This window comes from Triturus cristatus, chromosome 11 (genome assembly GCF_964204655.1).
Source record: "Triturus cristatus chromosome 11, aTriCri1.1, whole genome shotgun sequence".
NCBI lineage: Eukaryota > Metazoa > Chordata > Amphibia > Caudata > Salamandridae > Triturus > Triturus cristatus.
The window spans coordinates 298,337,615-298,352,239 of NC_140594.1; the positions used below are offsets into that span (position 1 = coordinate 298,337,615).

A 14,625-nucleotide genomic window follows, 5' to 3' on the forward strand; every position below is an offset into this window, starting at 1 on the left:
TGAGCAGTAGAGAGTGAGTAGTAGAGGAGCGTAGTAGAGAGAGTAGTAGAGAGTAGTAGTGAGAGTAGTAGTAGAGAGAGAGTAGTAGAGAGAGAGTAGTAGAGAGAGAGTAGTAGAGAGAGAGTAGTAGAGAGTGAGGAGTAGAGAGTGAGCAGTAGAGAGTGAGCAGTAGAGGAGCGTAGTAGAGAGAGTAGTAGAGAGTAGTAGTGAGAGTAGTAGTAGAGAGAGAGTAGTAGAGAGAGAGTAGTAGAGAGAGAGTAGTAGAGAGAGAGTAGTAGAGAGAGAGTAGTAGAGAGAGAGTAGTAGAGAGTGAGCAGTAGAGAGTGAGTAGTAGAGGAGCGTAGTAGAGAGAGTAGTAGAGAGTAGTAGTGAGAGTAGTAGTGAGAGTAGTAGTGAGAGTAGTAGTAGAGAGAGAGTAGTAGAGAGAGAGTAGTAGAGAGAGAGTAGTAGAGAGAGAGTAGTAGAGAGAGAGTAGTAGAGAGTGAGGAGTAGAGAGTGAGGAGTAGAGAGTGAGGAGTAGAGAGTGAGGAGTAGAGAGTGAGGAGTAGAGAGTGAGGAGTAGAGTGAGGAGTAGAGAGTAGAGTGAGGAGTAGAGAGTAGAGTGAGGAGTAGAGAGTAGAGTGAGGAGTAGAGAGTAGAGTGAGGAGTAGAGAGTAGAGTGAGGAGTAGAGAGTAGAGTGAGGAGTAGAGAGTAGAGTGAGGAGTAGAGTAGTAGAGAGTGAGTAGTAGAAAGTGAGTAGTAGAGAGTGAGTAGTAGTGAGCCAGTAGTAGAGAGCAAGTAGTAGAGTAGTAGAGAGCGAGTAGTAGAGAGCGAGTAGTAGAGAGTAGTAGTAGAGAGTGAGTAGTAGAGAGTAGTAGAGAGAGAGTAGTAGAGAGGGAGTAGTAGAGACCTAAAAAAGGCGAGACCTAAAAAGGGCGCACGTCTAACCTAAGGTGAACACACCTGAAGCGACTGAGGCACTCTGAAGGTCATTACACCCTTCCCCTGACTTTCATTCACAATCTCACGATTTCAGAACTGGAACATTTTCAATATTAAATAACAACAAAATCATTGTTGTCACTCATTAACCTTAAACAGTTAACAACCATTGACAAAGCCATTAGTCCTGGATGCTTCCAAGTGTATATCAGTTGCTGAATTATATATCTGAGAGCAATAACAAGACTCAGAGAGAAGCCAAAATACCGGCTAGGTGGTACACTATGGGAATCACACAAATTGAGTTGATGTGTTTAAGGCACGCCCTAATTTACTTATGCACACCCCTTTTAAAGACTCCACACTTTTTGCATACCACTTAAAGCCCTGGTCATGCAGCTTATGCAGCCAAAATGGACAGTTGTGGTTTTAGTGCTAACTCCCACATTGCCCCATCCCTTGTCACCCCCAGTTACCCTTTCATTTGCTACCCTCCAGGTCCGGGATCTATCAGCATCATTACAGAAATGCTCTGCAGTCTGCACGTAACCCCCCTTCCCTCCTCAAATAAACAAACTGAGCCTCGCAGCGGTCTGACCCTTCTCTGACTCGCTTTCTGATCTCTGCACTCCCTTTAAAGAAATGTGTTTCCATTACACTTCTCTCTACAGCTGTAAAATATAGCCACACCCGCTCGGTGGGGGTTGCTTGCTCTGAAAACAATGCAAATGCCCACATTAAAAAAATAAATAAATAAAAAAACCAGCCCCGGTGAGCCCGTGCCGGCTCAGGCAGAGCAGAGGCCAGTGTCGCTCAAAGCTTCGGGCACCGTGGTATGTGCGCAACGCACCCCGCTTCCTGGAGTCGGACGGTCTACGGTACGAGCCGTCCCAGACTTGCCCACAGTGCATTGTTTCCGTGGTTAATAAACGCCCGCTGGCCAGAGCTGCTCCTGCGCGGGAAGCTCGGTGTTCCGGCCTTCGTTTGGCCAAAGCCCCGTGTAACTTTGGAACGCGTTCAGCAGCAGCCTGGCGTCCTCATGCGGATTCCTGTGCGCAATGATTTAGGCTCACAGATTTTTCATTTACTGATACAGCCAGAAAAAACATCCAATTACCCTTCTGTAATTACTTTTAAATAAAGACGGAAACAGAAAGCAGATTTTACTTTCATCTATGTGAATGGATTTATCATGTCTGGCTAAAACCCAATAGTCATCAAAGCAAGACTGTACATTTATTGGTAAATAAATATGGAAAAATCCGAGTAGTAGCTTAATTTTTCAACATACGAATCATAGGTAAGGAAAACTGCTAAAAAGAGCAAAAAAAACCGGGAGGATAAATACAGGCATATCGGTCAAACAGCGCTCGCGCCGGAGCTGGTCTTTAGGGGGCCATGTGTTTGAAACACATGGCCCCATAAAGATAAGAAAACTTTTGCGACAGGAGGAAAGCAGGCGAGGGAGTCCAAGTAGGCCGTCCCAAAAAGCCAAAGGGAGGCAACATAGAAAGCTCTTTTCCAATGACTGTCCACCGTTTAGCATAAACGGTGACGCCAGCCAATGGAAGAGAGGGGCGGGGCTTAAAGCCTTTTACTGAAACTCCTCAAAGACATTAAATCTCACCGAGTGAGCTGTGCATGTGTGCAGCCACGCTAGCCGAGACCTAAAAAGCATTCGCTGAGCCAACTGGTCTGGCCTTGACTGCCAGCCTTTTGGCTTTTATCAATGCCCTTTTTGTTTTGTTTTCTGACAACTTTATTGCTGGAGGAGCTGCTGGGCCCTAGCCAAAACAAACAAAAAAATAGCGAACAGCGACAATGTTATTTTTTCGTCTCAAAAAAACACACTTTGACATAGCAGTGTCTGGCACAGAAGGGAACTACTAGTGGGATGTGCACATGCTCCTTGTGAAAAAGCAGAATTCAGTCACTCACAGTGAAGTTAGTCAATAGCTGACTTGGGCTAGTCCATTGCCCATGATTTATTCTGTTTGTGGGGAAAAAAATAGGGTGCAATATGTAAAATGAATGTATTCCTTTTCCCTAGTGAGGTGCAAAACCTTTTGACCAGACCCCCCCAAATGTTTTAAAGGCTCACACTTCATTGCCGATTTCCCTGCTGAAGTCCTCCAGGTCACTTGGACTTGCCAGTGGCTTGGGACCCAAGAAGGACCGTAGGAATTTATCCACCACAGTTTTTGGGGTGGGGAGACACAGGGCAACCCTCCCCAGATTTGAAGTAGAACACCCATCACAGTTTTTTTTTTAAGGGGAAATAGGTGAGTAAACAATAGACAGAACATATAGTACTCTTAAGCCATGCTGCACATCACCTAAATCTCCTTGAAACCCGTTGTGCAAACTCAGTGGGGGCTCTATGGCCTCTTTGTTTTGTTAATCATATAACCCCAGTCTTTGAAATGTTGAGCGTCTCCTACAAGAGTTCTGTTTGCTGAGCCAGCTCTCCAAGGAGACACTTGGAAGCACAGCCACGCATCCTCTGTCGCTATGTTTGATCTTCAGTGTCTGAAGAAACATTCCAACCAGAAAAACACTGCCTTGAATGATATAACTAACCATTTTATCAGAGTATCTGCTTTTTAAAGTTTATTATTCTGGTCTGAAGCTTCTACAAATACATATATTTCAGCATGACGTATAAACTTTACTTTCAGGCATGACGGACCATATTAGGTTTTTCTCTATAGTCAAGTGTTTGCATATCTGCTTTGTGTCCCTAGGCCAAGAGGGCATACTTTATGCATGGTATCTGTATATATTTTTAAGCTGACATATTATTGTTTTTCTTTTTTAAAGATGTTCTAATTCTGCTACTTTTATGGTCATATGCCAAAATAAAGTAAATAAAGAGTAAGCACAGGTATGTATGTGTGTATAGACTAAGTTTAAAGTAAATTCTGGTGAGTGTATTTATTAAACTCCATACACTAATTCTAACTGAGCACAAAAGTCTGAACTTTGATGGTAAACAGAAGAGAGAAGGCCGTAACCCTGCATTGTCTGAACTGTGTTACTTGCTACCTTGAACTCAAATACCGACATCCACACTTGACCAAATTGTGTGATCCTCGGCCCATTGATTTCCATCAATATGTATCATTTTCATTACCCATACAGCTTGAGAGTGCATTTATGTAACTCCGAGCTCTACAAAAACCCTGCTTATATATGGTTAATATAAAATAATATTGGTTCACATTTAATAACAATATATGCTATGTAACTAGAGACCGGTGCTGGCTTTAGGGCAGCAGGGCGGATGAGGCCGCACTGGGCACTGACCTAAAGGAGGGATTTGTCTTTAGCAATAACTTATGATTGTCAACATTCAGGCAGCAATAAAAATGTCAAGGTAACTCTTGTGATTAATGTTCCTGCGAGAGAGAGGGAGATCAAAGTTTTATCTAGTGACAGTTTTGACTTGCCATAAAGTAGCACAGAGGGTTAATATGCCTGCTGCAAAGAACAGGTCTGTATTTTCTGTGGACAGCTGAGTGGAATAGTAAAGCCTGCCTTCACCAGTGCTTCAAAACAAATGAAATGTATGTGAGAAAGGGGGTCTGAAGAGATGAGGGTCACTTTTGCCAGGTGGTTGTGAAGGAATCCGAGGAGGTCATGGAGGAATTGGTTGGAGGGGGCCAAAAAAAAAAATAACACAAAAATAAAAAATGGGATTGTAGCACCATACGGCACCAGTGCCAAAGTCAATCCTGAATAGAAAACATAACAAGCTGACAAGTTTTGTATAATTTATGGCAAAATTGTAAGGCAATGGCGGCATTCTCGAATGTTTCATTTTCAAAAAAATATTTCAATAAACGTCACAGTTCAGTGAAATAATCGTTTACACGTCATTGAAACACTTCAATAAGCTGAAAAATCCATGTTTTTCCATTTTACAGTCTATCATTTTCATAACATTTGTTGCATCTTTTATGGCTCGGCTCGTGACCTGTCTCTTAGAGCCAGGCCAGACCCAGGTTCAGCTCTCTTTAAGGCAGCCCGTGTCCCCCAAGAAATGTAGTCTCCTCTACGCCCTAGGATGCTGCACCTGCCGCACCCCAACTTCCAACGCCAAGTCTGATGAGAGGAACACACCCCGAAGACAGGGTTACCTCGCTCTTCTGTGCTCACTCGAAAACGTGAAAGCTAGTGCTTTGAAGCAGATTAAATAAAAAAAATCACTGCTCACCTTTCTTGGAACCTGCTTTCACTCGTGTAACAGACCAACATTTTCATAGACTACAAAAGCTTCCATGCATTTCACACACCATGATTCGGCATCCTTCACTTCTGGGGGGTCACCCTCTCGTCTCCCTCCTGGGATAGTGAACTGGGTGAGCGGTGCGACACAATAAAAGGCAAAGCTTTGGGGTAACAACACTCCGGCATAACGACCGACGTCTGCATTTCACTGGGGTGATGTTCAGACAGTCCTAGTGATAGCTTTCATTAAATAATGGTGCATGCTGAGACTTTTAGTCTCACTTGCCTGGTAGAAATAAGCACATGCCTACAATTCCCAGCATGCTAACTGTCAAGCAATGAATCCCCTCGATAGGTTTGAGCAAGTCACAAAGAAAGAGATAGAGAACCAGGGCTTCGGCCCTACCCATGCTGGTTCCGTCAGGTGTGCTCACCTTCTCTGTTCGGAGGGAGAGAATTTCGCCAGCTTCAAGTGTCCTAACGACCCAGGGGTGCTCTGTGCCAGCCGCAGGTGTTCTTTCACGGGATCTTTTAGGAGGAGGGCTTTTTGTCAGCCTGGAGTCCCCCCACCTCCTAGAAGGATTGTGTCAGCCTCAGGTGTCGCCGAGTCCCGTGCTCAGCACATGACAGTCTGCCCCCTTCCTCAGAGTACACCCGAGTACAGCTGAAGCAGCACAAACAACCACTCTTGCTTCCTGCTTAAAGGGCCAGCCCCACATTCCGGCACCGACAACTTCCTGCACAGCGCGCCCGCTGACACTGTCAGGCAGCCTGCGATTTAGTTATTTTAATATTTTGATTCACGTGACGCGACCCAGAGTTGCTGTTCAACGATTTCAAAGTCGCGTTTATAAAGTGTGTGCGGGAATGCAAACTGTTTGCTCATCAATATAAAGCATATATTTCCAAGAAAAAAAAAACGAGCACTGCCACGTGGCCTGAAAAATACTTCAATGGGTAAATGCTCTTCTGGAATAGACAGTTACATGTTTGTACTTTGATATCTTAAAAGCATTTCTAAAGCGCCATCAAAGATGAGTATAGCACTGTATATCTATCTAATCTGTCTTTCTTTTCATTCTTCAGAGGTCGACGCAACAAGGGGTTTTGGTTATGTTAAACATTCTGCAAGGGAAACAGCCAGGGCTATAAGTGGGCCGGGTCCAGCCGGGGCTCAGCATCGGCAGTTCTTAAAAGCAGGTGCTGAGACGGGCCCCTATCGAGCTCTCCATTGTTGCTTTCAACCTCGGGGTGAAAAAAAATGTAGACGCTGCAGCAGTACCACTGCTCAAAGCCTCTGATGTGTAACTTAAAAGATACTCGTTTTCGTTCTTTCACAGTCTCATCATTTCAGAACAAAACCATTTTCAATATTATATACCACAAAGCCATAGTTGTTGCTTATGTATCTTATGCAACTAACAACCATTGACAAAGCCAATAGTCCTGGCTTGTTGTAGGTATAATGTTACTTGTTATATTACATACCTATATATAATATAACTAGATGCAATGACAGAAACAGCAAAATACCAGTCGGACGGCACACTATGCCAAGCACAGATTTTTAGTTTGTGTTTTAAGCCACGCCCTTAATACATTGGCCACGCCCCTTTGAAAGACCCCCACCCCCAAGTTTTCATCGCACTTAAAGCCCTGGAAACATCCTTTTTCAAGTGGCATCTTTACCACGCATCTAAGTATTTGTACCATTGTCACGCAGGTAAGTATTTTATTTAAAATACTGATTGTAATTTTTTTTAAAGTGGGTAGAGATAAGAGTAACTTTTGAGGTTCGGGGTGGGTATAGGTAAAGGTGATTTTAGTGTTTAGGGATGGGTCGAGGTAAAGAGTGGAAAGAATGAGTTTAGGGATGGTAGAGGTAAATGGAGGTAAGTACCATTTTAGGGCTACGCAGGGCGTTCAGTGGCCGGGGTCCAGCCGGTGCTGAGCACTAACAATTTTATAAACAGGGCATCGAAACCTGCCCCTTTTGGGCTCTCTTTGCAAGCCCTGCCCTTGCAATACAGACTGGAGAGGGCAAGCTTAACAAAGATGGCGCGCGCATCGTTACCTGAGTCACACGTAATACTTACGCCATGAATCTGGAACCTGAAAAGTAATAGTAAGAGGAGGGGTGTTTTTTAAAGGTACCTTGGCCCCCTATGCCTCCTTTCTCTGCTGGAATCCAGCAGCATGGCTGCAGTCACCTTGGAGCTTCTTGCAGCTGCTCTGCTTGGTTTTGTGTGGACTCGACCTCTCCTCCTACATGCATGTCCTTTGCTCTGCTGCTGGATCTAATGCTATTTGAAACCCAAAGGGAATCATCCCTGGATAGACACCACATTAGAATAATGCAAGTCACAGGTGGCACTTGGTTGGAACTGGCCTTTTATGTTTTTGTCGCGCCTTTCCGTCCTCTTGCGCACCTGCTATTGCCCGATCACAATTTAAATGCAGTTGCAGTTTAGCCTCAGGCTGATGTGGAGCCAAGAATGTCTAACCTGCCAAATTTAACCATAGGAAAACAAGTTTATGCAGGTCATGAGCCGGGTTTCACACATTTTATCGTAATCAACGTGGCATGGAGGAGAGACTCATCTGAGGGCATTCATTGCCAACATGTCATGTTTATTGATTCGTTGACTGGCACTGCCATGGCTCAAAGGCAGGCTGATAAGCTTAGAGTGTGTCAGCCACCACCACCACACACCCAACAATGAAATGGAGGCTTGATTTCAACACACAGCACGCTAATGCACACATGCTATTTATAGCAATTGTACATTATGTCAAGTTAATATCTGAATTTATGGCATTACACAGCTGCTAAGCTTACCCTGGGACCCCCCTTGGCTTCTGCATGCATGCCCAGAGACGATGGGTATCTGCTATGCTCAGGATCAGAATGTAAATATAAACCATGCATCAAATATCATGTTTAAACATGATAATTAAAAAAATGTAATTCTTTAACACAGAGTAGCATCTCTTTAAAAAGGTGGCCATGCTACGGCCATTTAACGTTTGACGTCTGTGCCATCCTTTGTCTGCACCTCTGTCTAGCTGCCACCACTTATCGGATACAAGAGCACAGCTTACATTGGTGCAGCAGGTACAGTGGCACTGGGACCCATAGCTTGAGGGGCCTACTGATCCTTGATTATCACTGAATTTCACAGCTCAAAGACCAGCCTGGGGACCCAAGTCCTTCCTTGGACAAGGGCTCATTACATTCTGCTTACACTGCTATTGTTTTAAATATGCTAATTTGTGTCTGTTGCCCGCCTGTGCTGCGCACAGGTCCCATGTAACGTTTTACTATTTTATTATCTTTTGTGGAATGTGAATTCAAGAATTTCTTAAGCACGCATTTCTAGTTCTCATGATTTAGGCCCAGCCCCAAATTGTGTTGGCCACGCCCCTTTAACAGGTTTACCACACTCCTTTTAGAGACCACGCCACACAGTATTTTCATTCCACTAAAAACCCTGCTGTAGGAAAGTAGGATCTGCTTTTATGGCTACCCCCACTTTTTGCCTGGTGCTAAGCTGTTATTGACTAGTCTCACAGGGAACAAATCAGGACCCCAGTCCCTCTGCTTTCTCCCTTAAATTGTTATGTTCAGTAATTAGATACACCCCAGATTGGATACTGGGGTACCCTTATCAGTCCCTGGTATACGGTACTAAGGTACCCAGGGCATAGTTACCCCATAGGTCCCCCATGGGCTGAAGCATGCATTATGCCACCCATGGGAGGCCATTCAAACTGTAACTACAGGCCTGCCATTGCAGCCTGTGTAAGCTGGTGTAAGCACCACTTACGAAAGATGTAGGTTTCCTATATCTAGAGTCACTGCACTTATAAATCACCCCTATAGCAGGCCTTTGCAATCCTGAAGGCAGGGTGCTTTGTTCTAAGTGTGAGGGTGCCCCTGCATGAGCAGGACACCCTACAGCCTACGGAGTCCATTCTCCCAGGTTGTAAGTGAAGCAGCCATATACTATATAGAGGGGCACCGCGTAATTACGCGATGACCATCTCGAAATTGGCTGCAACGAATCCTATCATGTTTGGTGTCAAACATGTTGGAATTCTACCCCTACACCGTAAACAGTGTGGGAGGTATGATTCCAAGCACTGAAGAGTCCTCCTCTAAGGTCTCAGTGCTCCTGGTACCAGTGTTCTAGACCCGGACAGCACAACATGGCAGCTACCGACCAGAGACACGAATCTGCCCTCCTGCTGCTGAGCCAAGCTCGAGTAGGGTAAGGCAGAACAATAGGTATCCTGTCATAGGGAGGTGTGACCACCTACCAGACAAGATTTAGTGTATTAGGGCTGGGTGCGTGAGCTTGTCAGCACCACTCAGTCTGCATGAGGGGCACATTTGGTGCTTTCTTGCATAGCCCAGTTCAAACTAGCTCTGGGAGCCATTGGCTCCCGCTCTAGTGCAAAACTGGACAAATTACATGGGAGTAACCTCCACCCTGTCCAAACCCTCCCCTGGGATGGTCCTCTGAATCGTCCCAGCCCTTTCTTTAGGGTACTTAAGGACTTACCTTGGTGTAGGTCCCTAGATTCATCGTAGAAGACTATTCAATTTAGACACCACTTCAACTTCTACTGTCTGGGCATTCTGGACTCCGCTGGACTTCGTTTGGGCTCAACTTCGTCCCACTTTCAGTCTGCTGCATCGTCTGTGCCTGTGCACCATACAGGAACCTTCCAAGGCCTGTGGGCATCCAAGACACCTGAATGAATCTCCCATGAAGTGAAGGAGTCACTTCCCTGCATCTGCAGGGACCACAACTAAGCTGACCGGTGTGCTGAACTTGTGCTGCTACAGACTCTAAAAGGCTCAAAAATACAAGTGGTGGTTCTCCACAGCTCTCGAGGCCTGCCTTGCCCTCTCACCAAGTTTAAGGCTAGTATCCCCAGTGGGAGCTGCAGGAACCGAACCCCTGTGCACTGTGTCGATTTACTGTTGCAAAGGCTTTTGGCTTCCGTCCACCAAGATCTTCGGGCTCCACATAACCCCAACCTCAAGCATCTCCAGTGACCAAAGTCTTCATCCACATCACATTTTTTGCACCGTAGCCTGCATCTTTTGGTGAGCTGCTCGAGGTCCTCTCGCAGCTCCAGTGCCTCCAGCCTGTGGGTCCTGTTGAGGGTCACTGTCGTATTCCTTCTCCCCTCCTCCTTGCTGGGAACAGGTTGTTCCGGTGGTTGCGGTCTCTACAGAAGTATACGAGTAGCCATTATGGGTTGGTGAGTAGATGAGTGGAAGCAACCAAAAGAATGGAAATTTATTGAAAAGTGATGGTTACAGTCTCCAGCCACTGGGTTAAGGACAGAATACTGGATGATCACTAAACATAAGAGGACAAAGCCCACAGTACTTCAATTTCGCTAAGATGAGGCTTCTTCCTCCGGTTAACTCGCCTTTAGTCTTCGTCTCTCTTGTCAAGGGAGCCAGACGTCCCCAAAACAGAAACAGAAAACACCATGGGTCAGTCCTTTGTCTATGTGGCTAATACAATAGTGCTATCCCTCCACCTAGGTAGGCTATCACTGCTGTGTGAGGGAAACTGGGAGTGTGAAGGGAGAAGTCCTAGTCTGTGCCCCTTTTACTCATGCAGGATTCCCTTTAACCCTCTCCCCACCAACCTCCTCCAGTACTGTACAAAAGGCACTTGCCTGGAGCCACGGTCCTCCTGGACCACAGCACGGGATATTGCGGCGTCCTGTCTCTCTTGGGGACGTCCGGATACACGGGCAGTTGTTGTTGGAGAACCCTCCCTCTTCTGGCCGAGTCCTCCGACCTCCAGTATCCTCGATGTCTCGGCCGGGTCGGTTTCCTCCGTTTGTCCTCGCTCTCCGCCCTGGGCAGGTCCCGCAACTGGTCCTTCTTCCTGGTGTTCCTCCCCTCTTCCCTGTGGTCCTACTTCTTCTTCCCTCTATGGAACACCCAGGCCAACTCCTCCGGCGTTCTTTTCAGCCCCTACGCTTTCCCTGGTGATGAAATCAGCGGGTCATCAAACGTTTCTCGACCGCCGACCTCCTCCGCTGGCATCTGAAAGCTGGGCGCCATCTTGAAATTCCCAGACACCGCGGCTGCTGACTGCTCCATACCAGAGTGCCTCTCTTCCCAGGATGGACGATCGGGCCATTCCGATACAGGAAAGCGGGAGAGCTAGTCCACATTTCCCCGCAGTCTCCCTGGGATATGCATAGTCTGAAAGGAAAAGGGCTGTAAAGCTAAGAACCATCGAAGTATTTTGACATTGGTATCCTTATGTGTAGCTAACCAAGTAAGAGGAGCATGATCTGTTAACAGAAAAAAGTGACGTCCGAACAAGTAATACTGTAATGATTCCATGGCCTATTTTATGGCTAGGCTTTCTTTTCCCATAGTGGCATAATGGGTCTCTCTGGTAAACAGCTTCCTGCTCAGGAACAATACTGGACGTAATAGACCTTGGGAATCTGGTTGTGACAAGACAGCTCCTTGTCCTCTGTCGGAGGCATCCGTTTGTAACACAAATGACTTTCTGAAGTCTGGACAGGTCAGAACAGGGTGTCAAGAATTCCTGTCATGCGAGGGGAGGAAAACACGCCCTTATGTAAACAGGAGAGCTGTTACATAACTCAAGGAAAACACGCCCTTATGTAAACAGGAGAGCTGTTACATAACTCAAGGAAAACACGCCCTTATGTAAACAGGAGAGCTGTTACATAACTCAAGGAAAACACGCCCTTATGTAAACAGGAGAGCTGTTACATAACTCAAGGAAACACGCCCTTATGTAAACAGGAGAGCTGTTACATAACTCAAGGAAAACACGCCCTATAAAGGGAGGAACCGGGAGGTACAACGCTGTCGGATATTGTGTTTACACCGACGTACCTGCTTAGTGAAGAGCAGTGTTCCGGAGTGGTGCTCCAGTAAGGCAAGAACGGAGGTAGGTCGAGTCGTTACTCCCTGGGCCGTGTCTTGCCCCATCGTCACCTGTGAAGGACCCGGAAGCTCTACCGGATAACCATTGAGCTTCGCTTTCTGACTCGGCTGAGTCAAAGCGCAGTGGCGCTTTTGCTGGTTGGAGTCGTAACTCCCAGCCCGACCAGAGATACAGAGACTGCCAGCTGTAACGCACACCAGGAGGTGTTTGCCGCGTTACAGACTCGGAAGTCCACGGGATCGATCGAGCGGCTGCTCTCGGTTCAGTCTTCTTTGCTTGTGATTGGGGTATCGGTGACGCATCACCAGGAGGTGACTTCGCGTCCCGGTGCAGTCTGAGGAAGAGGTTGAGCGGCTGCTCCCTTCAGGTAGAGACCCCGGCTGGGTGTTTCCCTGACTCCTCGATTCTCCCCAACACTCTTCGTGCCCCTCACAGCCTACCGATTGGCATTGTCGGCCATTTCATTTCTGCCCTCTGTTGGCATACGCCGGGATCGGCGTATATGCAGAGGACGGTTAGGACCATCCGTGCTGTGGGCTGGTAACGTACTTAGCCTGGAGGATTCCAGTGACTATAACCTTTGTTTATTCCTTGTATTATTTTTGCCTTCATTAAAATAACTAAACCTTCACAAGTGGTTGCGTTCTCATTATCGTGTCTGTTAAACGATCCTGAGACGTTCAGGGCGTTACAAAATATCCGACCTTAATAAACACTAACTGTCTCCCGGTCGATAACAGACATGGCAACACTTGATGATGTGCTGGCTGCTTTAGCGACCGTGCAAATTGAATTGGCTGCCTCCAGGCAAGAAACAGCCGATGTAAAAGCCAGACTGGATGCTATCCATTTGGACCCGCTCACGCCCAGCACCTCCCTCACGAACCAGACCCCTGCGGTAGTAGTGGAAATGCCGGTAGCCGTCCCCTTAGCAACACCAGAGAGGTACAGTGGGGATCCTAACACAGTGCAGGTATTCCTCACACAAGTGGCGCTACATTTATCGTGCAAACCAAGGGCGTTCCCCACGAGTCAGGCTCGTGTGGCTTTCCTTATATCCTATTTGGCTGGAAACGCGGCACAATGGGCCGTACCTCTGGTGAGCAGGGACGACCCCATCTTATGTGATTGGGGTGCTTTTCGCGAGGAATTCCTGAAGGTCTTCGACAGAAGGGCTGACTCGTACACGGCGGACCGTGAAATGCTTGAGTTGAGACAGGGATCCAACGACCTGGTGCAGTATCTCAACGCGTTCCGAAGGCTGGTTGCGGAAACCAAGTGGCCTGTTGCTAAACAGACGGCGCTCTTCCATCACGGGCTGTGCGAGGAGCTCAAAGACGCCGTGGCTCATATTGACCCACAACCCAAGACATGTGAGGGCCTTATCAACCTGGTATTACGGCTGGAACATAGGCTAAGTGAAAGAAAGGGGGATCATGGGAGAAAATGAAAATCCCTTCCATCCTATGTGACAGTGGGAAGTCCTGAAACTGCCACCGCATCCATGGGAGAACCCATGGACATCGGCGCAATACGAGCGAGCCTCACAGCCACGGAGAAAGAGTCACACCGTAAACAAGGATTGTGCCTATATTGTGGCAAAAAAGGCCACTACGTACGTGAGTGCCCTGCCAAACCGAAGACGTCACGTTATCGGGCCAAATGGTCGGTAACAGCCGTGGTGGACGTACCGGCGGAAAACTAGAGGACTCCCAGACCAAAGAAGGGGCATCTCGGAGTCACTCATCCATCCCTTCACTTTCCAACTCGGTCACTAAGGGACAACGACACCTGTTTCTCACGGTGCACGTGGGAGTGCATGACCAGTGGATACCCGTTGTGGCCATGGTGGATTCAGGGGCCACTGGCATGTTTATGGACCACAACGAGGCATGCAGGCTAGGGCTAGTGCTTCTTCCCAAAGCTGTACCCGAAGACGTCTATGCTGTAGACGGAAGGCGATTGGTGACGGGGCCCATCGGGCAGCACACGGGGGTCCTTCCGATGAGATGTGGGAGGAACCATTTGGAACAAATCGATTTTAACATCATCCGAGCGCCCCAATATGGCGTCATATTGGGATTGCCGTGGCTACAGAAACACAACCCCTCTGTGGATTGGCCAACACATCGCATCGAACTGACGTCACCGTATTGCATCCTGCATTGTGGAATAAGAACGGAATCCCTTGACGCAGATGAGAGCGGGAGTCAGACGGTGGCTACAGCGGCAGAAAAAGATGTGGCTCTCCCCCAGGCTTATCACAGTTTTGAGGATGTATTTGATGAGGTGAAGGCGGAAGTGCTACCACCACATAGACAGTTTGACTGCCAGATCGACCTGGTGCCAGGGGCCAGCGTTCCCAGCGGCAGGCTGTATGCCCTGACGGAGCCTGAAAACGTGCATCTCCGGGGGTACCTGGATAAACTCCTCAAGCTAGGATTCATCCGCCCGTCCAAGTCTCCGGCTGCCTCGCCACTCTTCTTCATCCCGAAGGCTAATGGGGAG

General features: G+C 47.3%; 1 protein-coding gene across 3 annotated transcripts in view; it reads right to left on the reverse strand.

The window, feature by feature from the left end:
• SLC8B1 (solute carrier family 8 member B1) overlaps positions 1-5,887 on the reverse strand; it is a 244,809-nt gene extending 238,922 nt beyond the window's left edge. The window contains exon 1 of one of the 3 annotated variants that reach the window (XM_085636233.1): positions 5,587-5,887. The gene's annotated coding sequence lies outside the window, so the exon portion shown is untranslated. Of the gene's footprint in view, positions 1-5,138 lie in introns of all 3 variants that reach the window. The other 2 variants (XM_085636231.1, XM_085636232.1) reach the window with 2 other exon arrangements.
• Positions 5,888-14,625: the final 8,738 nt, after the last annotated feature.